At 41.9% G+C, this 12,877-nt stretch overlaps 1 protein-coding gene across 8 annotated transcripts in view; it reads left to right on the top strand.

Annotated features, from left to right (window-relative positions):
• Positions 1 to 6,677: 6,677 nt before the first annotated feature.
• KCNJ15 (potassium inwardly rectifying channel subfamily J member 15) overlaps positions 6,678 to 12,877 on the top strand; it is a 77,261-nt gene continuing 71,061 nt past the window's right edge. For 7 of the 8 annotated variants that reach the window (XM_049629251.1, XM_049629248.1, XM_049629249.1 and 4 more), the window contains exon 1: positions 6,678 to 7,027. The gene's annotated coding sequence lies outside the window, so the exon portion shown is untranslated. The remainder of the gene's footprint in view (positions 7,028 to 12,877) is intronic. The other variant, XM_049629250.1, reaches the window with a different exon arrangement.

Genomic DNA, 12,877 nt, shown 5'->3' with positions numbered 1-12,877 from the left:
ACGAATCAACAAACATTTATTATTTCACAAGTTCTGCGCGCCAGAAATTCCAGGGGCACCTGGGCGGCTCAGCCGGTTGAGCGTCCAACTCTTGATTTTGGCTCAGGTCATGATCTCACGGTTCGTGAGATCGAGCCCCCGCACAGTCTGTGCTGACAGTGCGGACAGCCTGCTTGGGCTTCTCTGTCTCTCTCTGTCTCTCTGTCTCTCAAAAATACATAAATAAACATTAAAACCAAAACAAATTCCGGAGAAGCTCGGCTGTTCGGTTCTAGTTCGGATCTCAGTGGAGCTGCGGTCAAGGTGCCGGCCGGCACAGAGGCGGCTGAAGGTGCGAGGGGGGCTGGGCGGTCTGTTTCCACATGCTTCACTCACTCAGCTGTTGGCAGGAGGCCTCAGTTCGCTACCGTGTGGGCCTCTTCATACATCCGTTTGCTTGAGTGTCCTCATGATCCGACAGGTGACTTCGCCCAGAGCGAGGGACCCGAGAGTAAGTAAGAAGAAAGCCACAGAGGTGTCTTTCACGACTCACCGTAAGGAGGTCACAGTGTAGTATTTTTGTAAATAAGTTACCAAAATTGACTGAAGAGAAAATGCAGATAGACCCAGAACAATGAAAGAAATGCAACTGATTGTCTCTATGTGAGAAAGGCACATCATCACATGGTTTAGAAAGGGATACTCGTCTTCCATACCACTTTTCCAGAAGAGTAACGGATAGGGTAAGTCTGACCACTTACTCTATGAGGCAAGAACAAAAACAGAAACAAAAAAACACCTGGATAACAAAGCCAGAGAAGTACATGGAAGGAAACGAGAAGGCTCGGATAACTAACAGAAACAAGCGATATTACATATGAAAATCCAAATAAAGTTAGCAAACCAAATAGAACTTATATATAAATATATCATAGTGAAGTAGGATTTATCACAGGACTGTATCAGCGGTTTAGCTTTAGAAACTCTATTATCTCTGGGTGCCTGGGTGGCTCAGTGGGTTAAGCGTTCCACTTTGGCTCAGGTCATGATCTCACGGTTCATGGGTTCGAGCCCTGCTTAGGGCTCTGTGCTGACAGCTCGGAGCCTGGAGCCTGCTTCGGATTCTGTGTCTCCCTCTCTCTCTGCCCCTCCACAACCCCCCCCCCCCCCCGACACTGCACTGCCTCTCTCTCTCTCTCAAATATAAATAAACATTAAAAAATTAAAAAAAAAAGAAAATCTATTATCTTTTCACCACATTATCAGATTTAGGAAGAAAAACATGATCATTTAATAGATGTAGAAAATTAATTCAACAAAAAATCTAGTGCTCCTTCATAAGAAAATCTACTAATGAAGTTGAAGTGATAGGATGTATCTAACAGGTATCTGATACTGATCATAAGCAAATATGATACTTCGTAGTGAAATTTCGTAGGCATTTCCTATAAAACCAGGAAGGGTTCTGACTCTTCTGTTCAATTATTCCATGGAAGATTTTAGAGAAAATGTATCTCAGCAATCTTGCCGGGGAGAAGACTCCTACAAAAAAGTAAATTACATCCCTTTACAGAGAAAACAAAAATTACAAGAAATAATTAAAAGATTTCATTTATTATTTTTTTAATGTTTCCGTATTTTTGAGAGAGAAACTGAGTGTGAGTGGGGGAGGAATAGAGAGACAGGGAGACACAGAATCGGAAGCAGGCTCCAGGCTCTGAGCTGTCAACACAGAGCCTGATGCTGGGTTCGAACCCACGAACCATGAGATCATGACCTGAGCTGAAGTTGGACGCTTAACCCACTGAGCCACCCAGGTGCCCCTAAAAGATTTCATTTCAATGAATCAAAATATTCCTTTTACAAAACGGTAAGATTCCCCTGTTTTTTATTATATATATTTCAAATTATACATATGTACGTATTTAAGTATACTCCCACACACTTGATTCTAGTTGTTCACAGTACTCATGTCCTGCGAAATCACCATGAACTAAATTAGTGCATCCTGAGCCATTGCTTCTAGAGAAATACGAGGTGAGTCCCACAAGCCTGTGGTCACAATGATGTCATCAGTAGGTGAATGCATAAACTTGTTTCATGTGCGTTTCTGTTTAAAGATACACGATTTCATATTTGTTTAGCATATATCATTTCATTAAACATTGACTCATGGCCAACAGCGCCATAACTCTTATCTGAACCAAGTTTATCTGACTCACATACTCTCCCTGTAAGGCACGTTATGGCCTTCTTGTGCGTAGGAACACCGCGGGCACTTCGGCACCATGCTGGGGGTGGGAGGTGTTTTAAACAGTGACATCGCCCACGAAAAGTACGAGAGTGTGGGAAATGTCACACTAAATAGACTGAAAGAGGGACACTTGTTTATAGTGCAAAAGCTGAGGCAAAAAGGCAGGGTGTTACCCCCCTTAACCTCCCCTGAGAAGATCGAAACCGGACGTCCCAAAATTTTCACCAATTTGTGCGTGCGTGTCTGCAAATGACAGACAAAGCATCACCAGTCTAGATTTGGGGTGACAAATACATTTTAGAAAGTAGGAAATTTTACAAATATGGCATCTGTGAATAATGAGAATCAATTCTGTATATATGCATATACATGTGCCTACATATACCTATACATACAAACACAGTATGTATAATATATGTATATGTATAGATAGAATATATGTATGCGATAAAAGACATCGAAGCATGCAGGTCCTTGTGGAAAAAGTAAAAAACAAACAAGAAACTACCGACGCTGTACACAGGAGTTCTGGGTGGGGACACATGTCATGTTCACAAATGGCAAGACTTCATTTCTCAAAGGTGAGCATTCTCGTGTTGATCTATGAATTTAATCTAATTTCAGACAAAATCCAACCAGGGCTTATTTTTATTTATTTATTTTTTTTTTGTGGAAAATGGCAAGCTGGTCTCTATGTTCCTTTGGGCGAGATCAGGAATTATCAAGACCGTTTTATAGAGGAAGGAGGAGAGCAAAAGAGCAGAGGCCAGAAGAGGGAGGGGCGTTAATATTCGCTCCACCAGGTGGTAAGTAAACAACCTCAAATCAACTAGAGGAGGAGAAATGTCAGAAAGTTACAGGTGAATCCCAGATGAGCAACTTGGAAACCTGAAAATGTAGGGAAAGTTTGTCTACCTTTCCAGATTGTTTAAAATGACGGCTTTGGGGTGTCTGGGTGGCTCAGTCCGTTGAGAGTCTGATTTCGGCTCAGGTCATGATCTCACGGTTCGTGGGTTCGAGCCCCGTGCCGGGCTCTGTGCTGACAGCTCGGAGCCTGGAACCAGCTTCGGATTCTGTGTCTCCCTCTCTCTCTGCCCCTCCCCTGCTTGCACTCTCTCTGTCTCTCAAAAATAAATAAAATTTCAAAAAATTAAAAAAATAAAAAATAAAAAAAAACAAAATGACAGCTTTATTGAACTTTATTCACATACCATAAAATTCACCCTTTTAAAGCATATGCTTTTGTGGTTTCTATTACATTCACAGAGTTGTACAGCCATCTGTTGCACTATTTAATTTTAGGACATTTTCATCTCTCCCCAAAACTCTGACGCCGTTAGCAGTCACTCCCCATTTTCCCCTCCCCTCCCCCCCTAGAACAACACGAATCTGCTTTCTGTTCCTCTGGATTTGCCTATTCTGGACATTTCATACAAATGGAACCGTACGTCGTGTAGCTTTTTGTGACTGGCTTCTTCCACTTAGTGTAATGTTCTCCAAGTTCATCCACATCACGTCATGTAGTGGTACTGCGTCCGTTTTTAAGACTAAATAAGATTCCGTTGCATGAGTAGACCACATTTTATTGATCCATTCATCAATACATCCGGGTTGGTTGGACATTTGGGTTGTTTCCACTTTGGGGCTTTTCTGAACTGGCATCCACCAGTTTGTTCTTTGTGTTTGATTCTGTTTGTGTTTGTGTGGTTGTTTGGTTGGATTCCACAATAAGTGAAACCTGATGGTATTTGTCTTTCTCTTCTGCTTTAGAAAATTCTCGGTAGTTATTTCCTCGAATTTTGCATCTTCCCTATTTTTTCTATTTTCTTTCTGGAACACCTGTAGAACATATGTTACAGTTGTTTATCTTCTCACATTTTCCATTTCTTTATGTCTCTGCTGCATTGTTCGTAATTTTCTCCTATCTGTCTTCCAGTTCACGAATATTTTCTTCAGCCATATCTCTTCTGTTGTGCTGCCTGCCAATTAAGATTTTAAATTCAGGAATTATATTTTATTTCTCAAAGATATAACTTGTTTTTTAAATGGTCTTTTTCTGGGGTGTCTGGGGGGCTCAGTCGGTTAAGTGTCCGACTTTGGCTCAGGTCATGATCTCATGGCTCATGGATTCAAGCCCCATGTGGGACTTTGTGCGGACAGCGTGGAGCCTACTTCAGATCCTCTGTCTCCCTCTCTCTCTGACCCTCCTGCATTTTTGCTCACTGGTACTCATGCTGTCTCTCTCTCTCTCTCTCTCTCTCTCTCTCTCTCTCTCTCTGTCTCCCTCCCTCCCTTCCTCTCAAAAATAAATAAACATTAAATCTTTTTATTCCTTTTTACTAGCATTTTTAAACCTGTATCTTTCATCACTTTAAACACATTCATTTTATATTCTCTTTCAATTGTTTTCTTATATCCCAGGTAATGGAATTCTAATTTCCTATTTACTATGTGCCTTCTGGCCCTCTTGTGGAGTGTATGATGTCTTTGTATATTTTAATTTTTTTAATAGGAATTAATCTTCATTGGAGTTTGCTTTCTTTTTTCTTTTTTAAAAAAAAATTTTAATGTTTATTTATTTTTGAGAGAGAGGGAGAGAGAGACAGAGCAGGATCAGGGGAGGGGCAGAGAGAGAGGGAGATACAGAATCCAGAGCAGGCTCCAGACTCTGAGCTGTCAGCACAGAGCCTGACATGGGGCTTGAATCCATGAACTGTGAGATCATGACCTGAGCCGAAGTTGGATACTCAACCAACTCAGCCATCCAGGTGTCCCTGGAATTTCCTTTCTTTCTATGTGGTCTGGGTTGTCAGAGTGTTTCTCAAAAGAGGTTTTGATCTTTGTTTATCTCCTAAGATTCCAGAGGGGCACACTGGTTTGGAACACATTTTATGCTTATTTCTTGCCAGGGAATTCCTGGACAAAGTGGGATGCAAATTGGATCCCTAACTTTGTGATAGGAAAGGGCTATGCTACTGGATTCTTAAGGGTATTTCTACCTTTACACCCAAATCCGGGTGGAAGGAGATAGTTGTAACCCTTGTTGTAACCCTGTACTAATGGGTAGGTGATTTTCTGGTCAGCTTTCAGGATCCGGCCCAAATGGGGGGTAGTCTCAGTTCCCACTCTTGCTTTGTCTGGCTCCAGGACCTCAACGTCTGTCCCTGTCTGGGTATTGAAACCTTAGCCTCCTACATTTCCAAAACTAAAATCCATTCTATGCCCAACTGCTTTAGCATCAGGTCACATGCTTCTCGTACCTCTACTCGCGTCTTCTTCTTTCGTTTTAACGCTATGCAGTGTTTTTAAATATTTGTAGCCCAAGGCTTTTCCGGTTATCCAGACTGTCACTGTGCTGGCCACACACCCTGATATTTTAAGACCCACATTTAAAAGCTGACCTACGTTATTATCCACGCTGATCTCAGGGATGTTTCCTTTGATTCGACACTAAGAAGAACTAACGTGTTAAAATACGGAACACATCCTCTTCTGAAAAAATACTGCTAAAAATCAAATTAACATCTCGGGGCGCCCAGGTGGTTCAGCCGGTTAAGCGTCGGACTCTTGGTTTCGGCTCAGGTCATGATCTCACAGTTTCATGAGCCCCAGCCCCACATCAGGCTCTGTGCTGACAGCATGGAACCTGCTTCAGATTCTCTCGGGCTCCCTTGCTCTCTGCCCCTCCCCCACTCACACTGTCTCTGTTTCTCTCAAAATAAATAAACTTAAAACAATGAACATCTCAGGTGTCCCTCTTGATGTTTTAAATGATGAATTACGTATTTGTGTCTCCTAAAGCGTTCCTCATGGCCGAGACCTTTATTTTCTTGGAAGCTATGGGTACAGAACCAGGATACTGTGTCCAGCAAATGCAGTTCCACCAACACCCAGTAGATGGCGTAAATACAACCAGGTTCCAGAGAATGGCCTGAGTGTGGCACAGAATCAGAAGGAAGAGAAGAACCATTTCTCATTAAAAGGAGAGTTTTGACGGAGAGGTGGGGCTGTCTCAAGTTTGAGACGGTCAGGGAAGCTGATACCTTAATCTCTCCCAAACGACATCGGAAAATGTCTGCCAACACGACTCTATTTAAATTTTGTTCAACTTTCTCAAAAGCAAAACAAGAAAAAAGAGAAAAGAAAAAGGAAAAGTGATTGTCCGAACAAAAGAAAAGAGGACAAAGACAGGGAGATATCCAAAGTGGGGCAAAGCCTACGTTTTATGGGACCTTTTCACCAGGTGGTTCTTTCTTTGATGGTAAAACCCTATTTTTTTTTCTTTGCTCACTTGGGTTGATTAAAAGTGACCCTCCCTCTTCCCCCCCCCCCCCAAATACAAAACATAAGAAACGAAAAACCATGTTCACTGGCTTTTGCCACAGCATGGACTTTCCTTTTCAGAAAAGGAACTTCAGGCCCTACTGAACTGGCAACCCCATGTTGAGGGAGAGAGAGTCCCGCCCTTGGATTGCCCAATGCGCTGGGTTGTGGTAAGACCAAGGCTTGTCCAATTCCTGTCAACTCCAAGGATGTGGAAGAAATTTCGTGTGAGACGAGCTAGTCTGCGGAGATGTTTAAAACCCAGGACCCTGGTGCCTTCACTTAGACGAATCTAAGTTCTCATTCTACGTCACACTCCACACGTAGTGACAGAGAGCCACACGGCCAGGTGAAGCGCACACACATCCAGCGTGCACACACACTCTTCGTGGAAGCCTTCCTCATCCTGTCCTTCCCTCAGCACCGGAGTCCGGGACTTCCCAGAAGAACAGAACAGGACCAGTGGGAGTGGTAAGTGTCCAAGCAGAAAAGGGTGCAGAATGGCTTTTCGCAACAGGTAGCTTGGTGGCTGGATGCCTCCTGTTCTCCTAACACGTGGCCAAGATCGTCTGGAGTTTTGGAACTGGAGGCTCACGGCAGGAGACACCGGGCAGAACTTGAAGGTGAAAAGCCCAGGGTAGGATTTAGTCACAAGAGAGGTTAAAAGTGTTGCCAAATATTCAGATCAGACTGTGAGTGTCGAGGGAAGGACAGGAGCGTGACTTTGGTGCTGTCCATTTCTTTGAATTGTTTAGACTGAAAGAAGTAAGCACAGGATAAGAGAGAAATCCCTATGAAACAAACGAGCTGGAAAATCCTGGCTGTGCTCCCGGCTGATCTGGGGCAACGTGGAAAGGCGGAACGCGATTCTCAGACCACCTCCCACCCCACCCCCCATCTTAACGTCCTTTGTAGATGTTCCAGAGGACTCGGTGGTGGGGGCGGGGCGGGGGGAGGTCTTGCATTAGCATAGGGCTCAGTTATGGAAAGACTACATGATTTTGCTGTGGAGGGAAAGTCAGCCAATGTGAGACCTCCGATTTTCATAGCATAAAGTGAGTACATGACAATGGCAGTGCTCCTCAGTGGCGAATAATGTGTTTATGAGGATGTGAGCATAAAACCCGGGACGTTTCCCCATCGCATGGGCTCACGGCTTTCCTTGTTTGCTTCTATTGCTGCAACTCTGTGAGAAAGTGACACGTTCCCTTTTCTTGGTGACTGATTCAACACTCTCTTGTCACATTCATCACACTTTTCTCATTTTTTTTTTTCTCCAGGACTCACAGTTCTGCTTCTGGCCTCTCCTGGGGTTTCAAGATAGTTATTTTTCTCATCTGTTCCTTTTTTTTTTTTTTTAATTTTTTTTTAACGTTTATTTATTTTTGAGACAGAGACAAAGCATGAACGGGGGAGGGTCAGAGAGAGGGAGCTACAGAATCTGAAACAGGCTGCAGGCTCTCAGCTGTCGGCACAGAGCCCGACGCGGGGCTCGAACTCACGGACGGCGAGATCATGACCTGAGCCGAAGTCGGCTGCTTAACCGACTGAGCCACTCAGGCGCCCCATCTCATCCGTTCCTTTTTAGCTTTGTGTGAAGCAGCCGTAGAATCGATCACATGCCTTGTGGCGTCCCTTGGAAATCAACTTTCATGTTTTCCGATCACTGGGCTTTTGGTGGAACTCCTTGAATACCGATTGAGAGGTTCCCTTGGCTAAGTTACCAAAAACAAGTAAATTCAAGTGAAACATTTTAAGTAAAATCTCCACGGAGTCCTGCTTGGTTTTTTTCTTACTCTGCATAGATAGCAATGATATTTATTCTATTACCAGTAATAGCATAAAAACAAAGGCATTTCACTTCTCCAGATCCTTTCTTCTTTAAGAAGACTGTCTATTAAATGGGTGGCAAGCAAATTCAACACTTCATTAGACCCTGCTAAATTACAATACCGAGTATGGTAGTTAAATAGAGGCACGGTGCGGGCACTCCTCTGTGGCAAGTTATAATTTTGCACCTAGACTGTTTTCCTAACTGGATGCCCCTGGAGCTCCAGGACAAAAGTTGAAAGTAGCAAAAACATTCTATTCCTTAGTTTTATTGTAAGAAACAAGGGGCAAGTATGTAAGCTTCTATCAGCCTAACGGATTAATAAAAGCTGAAGTGTTGATTTTGTACAATTACTGCTACTAAGCACTGTATACAGTGGTTCAACCGGGAGCTGTTTTGCACCCCCAAGGGACATTGGTCAATGTCTGGAGATCGTTTCGGTTGTCGTAACTGGGGGGAAGGGACGCTGCTGTCTTCTAGTGCGTAGAGGCAAAAGATACCGCTAAACATCCCGGGATGCACAGGACAAAGGGACACTCCCCAACAACAAATAATGATTTAGCTCAAAATATCACAAGTGGAAACACTGAAAAACGCTACCATAATGAATGATTCCTCCAAGGAAACCAAAACTCATACTACACGACTGATTTACATGGATTCGACTTTTTAGCCCCTTTATTGAGGTGTAATTCACATACAAAAAAAAATGCACCTCTTTGGAGAGTGTAATGAAATGACTTCTAGTGTGTTCGAGCTTGTGCAATCACCACAATCAAGTTTACACTTTTCTCACCCTCCAAATGTCACATTTTAATCCACTTTAGTCATTTCGCCCCCACCGTCTCTGCCCCCCAAGCCCTCGACAGCCACAGATATGCCTGCTATCTGTATAGAATTGTCCTTACTGTGTGGCTTTCATATCCACGCGATTATACGAGAGGCCACCTTTTGTGCCTGGTTTCTTTCAGCATCATGTTACCAAGGTTCATACATGTTGTAGCACGTATCAAGACCTCATCCCTTTTTATTGACGAATGGTGTGGTGTGTAAATAAACTATATCTCCTTATGCATTCATCAGTAGATGGCATTCAGCTATTTTGAATAGTGTTGCTTGAACATTCATGTACAAGTTTTTGTGGGAATGTATGTTTTTGTTCTCTTGGGCACAGACCCAGGAGTAGAATTACTCGATCATCTACCTCCATGTTTCCCGTTTCGGGGAACAGCCAAACTGTTTTCTGAACTAGTGCAACCACTTTGCATCACTCCTAGTAATGTATGAGGTTCCAATTTCTCCCTTCCGTGTCTTTTTCATTATAATTATCCTCGTGGGTGGCAGGTAGCATCTTATTGTGGTTTTGATTTGCATTTCTCTAATGACTAATGACAGTGAGCATCTTTTCAATGTGCTGGTTGACCAGCTGCTTATCTTTGAAGAAATGTCCATTCAGATCAATCAGGAATTTTTAAAAAAAAATTTTTATTATTAAGTTGTTAAAAAGACTTTATATAGACGCAAGTCCCTTAGCAGGTATATGATTTGCAAATGTTTTCTCCCATTTTGTGTGTTGGCTGTTCACTCTGTTGGCAGTGTGGTTTACAACTTAAAAGTTTTCAATTTTGATTAGGCTCCAATGTATCTATTTTTTGTCCTTTTATTACTTGTGTTTTTAAAGTCATATTCGTGGCTTTGCCTAACCCTAGGTCGCAAAGGATTGCTTTCATGTTTCCTCTCAGGAGCTGTATAATTTTAGCTCCTACATTTAGCTCTATAGTCTATTGTGAGTTAATTTTTTTGTATAATGTAACGAAGGCATCCAACTTCGTTCTTCCGCAAGCGGGCATCCAGTTGTGCCGGCCTCACTTATTGAGAAGACTTTTCTGTCCCCATTGAATTGTCTTGGCACCCTTGTTGAAATTAATTGATCACAAATGTGAAAGTTTATTTGGGGCCTCAATTCTATTTTATTGATCTGTCTGTCCTTATGCCAGTTCTACATGTTCTTGTTTATTGTAGTTTTGTAATAAGTTTTGAAATCAGGAAGCCTGAGCTGCTCAGCTTTATTCTTTTTCAATCTTGTTTCAGCTATTTGGATCCTTTGGACTTTCATAGAAACTGACAATTTCTGAAAAACAGCTAGCTGAGCTTTTCTTTTTCATGTTAATTTTGAGAGAGAGAGAGAGAGAGAGAGAGAGCACATGAGCAGGGGAGGGGCAGAGAGAGAGGGAGACACAGAATCGGAAGCAGGCTCCAGGCTCTGAGCTGTCAGCACAGACCCGGATGCGGGGCTCGAACCCACGGACCGCGAGATCATGACCTGAGCCCAAGTCGGACACTTAACTGACTGGGCCCCCCAGGGACCCCCTCCAACTGAGATTTTAATAGACATTGCATTGAATCTGTAGATCAGTTTGAAGAATATTGCCATTTTAACAATATTAAGTCTTCCAGTCCACAAACATGAAATGCTTTCTCGTTTATTTTGCTTTCCTTTCATTCCTTTCGACAACTTTTTGCAGTTTTCAGTGTACAGGTCTTACATTACTTTTGTCAAGTTTACTCCCAAACATTTTTGGGATCTCGTTATAAATGGAATTGTTTTCTTAATGTCACTTTCAGATTGTTCATTGCTAACATATAGCAATATAATTGATTTTTGTAAATTGGTCTCATATCCTGCAATCTTGCTGAACTTGTAATTTTTTAGTGGATTCGTTAGGGTTTCCTATAAATAAGACAATGCCATACGCAAATAGAGATAATTTTCCTTCTTCCTTTATAATCTAGCTGGATTTTCTTCCTTTTATTTCCCTAATTTCCCAGGCTAGACCTTCCAACATAGTGTTAAATACATGTATCAAGAATGGACATGTTTGGGGGGCCCGGGTGGCTCAGTCGGTTAAGCATCGGATGTCAACTCAGGTCATGATCTCACTGTCTGTGAGTTCAAGCCCCGCCTTGGGCTCTGTGCTGACAGCTCAGAGCCCAGAGCCTGCCTCGGATTCCGCGTCTCCCTCTCTCTCTGTCCATCCCCCACTCATGCTCTGATTCTCTCTCTCTCTCAAAAATAAATAAACATTTAAAAACATTTTTATTTTTTTTTATTATTTATTTATTTATTTATTTATTTTTTTAACATTTATTTATTTTTGAGACAGAGAGAGACAGAGCATGAACGGGGGAGGGGCAGAGAGAGAGGGAGACACAGAATCGGAAGCAGGCTCCAGGCTCCGAGCCATCAGCCCAGAGCCCGACGCGGGGCTCGAACTCACGACCGCGAGATCGTGACCTGAGCTGAAGTCGGACGCTTAACCGACTGAGCCACCCAGGCGCCCCTAAAAACATTTTTAAAAAAGAGTGGACATGTTTGTATTGTTCCCCATCTTAGGGAAGAAGCATTCACTCTTTCGTCGTTAAGTATAATGTTGTCTGGATATTTTTGTAGATGTCCTTTACCAGGTTGAAGAGAGTTTATTTTCTTCCTAGTTTGTTGAATATATTTTTTATCATGAATGGGTGTTAGATTTTCTCAAATGCCTTTTCTGTTCTTTTAAAATGATGTGTGGTTTTGCCCTTATTCTATTGATATGGTGTATTACATTAATTGATTGTTGGATGTTAAACCAGCCTTACATTTTGGGGATATATTCAACTTGGTCATAGTGGATAATCCTTTTTATATATTGCTGGATTCAGTTTGCTAGTATTTAGCTGAGGGATTTTTGGGTCTATATTCAGAAAAGATATTGGTCTGTAGTTTGGAGAGTTTTCTTACGATGTATTTGTTTGCTTTTTGTGTCTGTGTGATGTTGGCCTCATAGAATGAGCTGAGAATTGTTCCTTCCTTTTCTATTCAAATGCTTTGTGAATAGTTGCTATTAATTTATGTTTAAATGTTTGGTCAAATGTAATCATTGAGTCATCTGGGCCTGGGTTTTTCTTTACAAGAAGTTTTTAAGTTAGTAATTTAATCTTTTTACTTGGGATCATGAACCTGAGCTGAAATCAAGTCGGATGCTCAACTGACTGAGCCACCGAGGCACCCTCGCGATAGTTTGCGTCTTTCTAAGAACTTGTCCATGTAATGTGTGTCCATGGCACAAGGCTGTTCATACTATTCCCTTATTATTCTTTTTTTATTTCTATAAGATTAGCAGTGATGACTGCTCTGCTCTTTTATTATTGATTTTAATAACTTGAGTTTTCTATTTTTTTTCTTGGTCTAGCCAAAGCTTGTCAATTTCGTTGATCTTTTCAAGGGATAAACTTTTGATTTAATTAATTTCTTACATGGTCTTTCTGATCTCTGTTTCATTAATTTCTGCTGAAGTTTTTAATATTTACTCCCTATGATTACTTTAGCTTTAGTTTTCTCTTACTTTTCCAGTGTCTTAAGGTGGAAGTTTGGGTTATTGATTTGAGATCATTTTTCCTTTTTAATGTAGGTGTTTATGGATGTGCATTTCCTTAGAACCATTGCTTTA

The sequence above is a fragment of the Panthera uncia genome, chromosome C2 (genome assembly GCF_023721935.1).
Source record: "Panthera uncia isolate 11264 chromosome C2, Puncia_PCG_1.0, whole genome shotgun sequence".
Lineage (NCBI taxonomy): Eukaryota > Metazoa > Chordata > Mammalia > Carnivora > Felidae > Panthera > Panthera uncia.
This window is presented reverse-complemented; position numbering and strand designations above follow the sequence as displayed.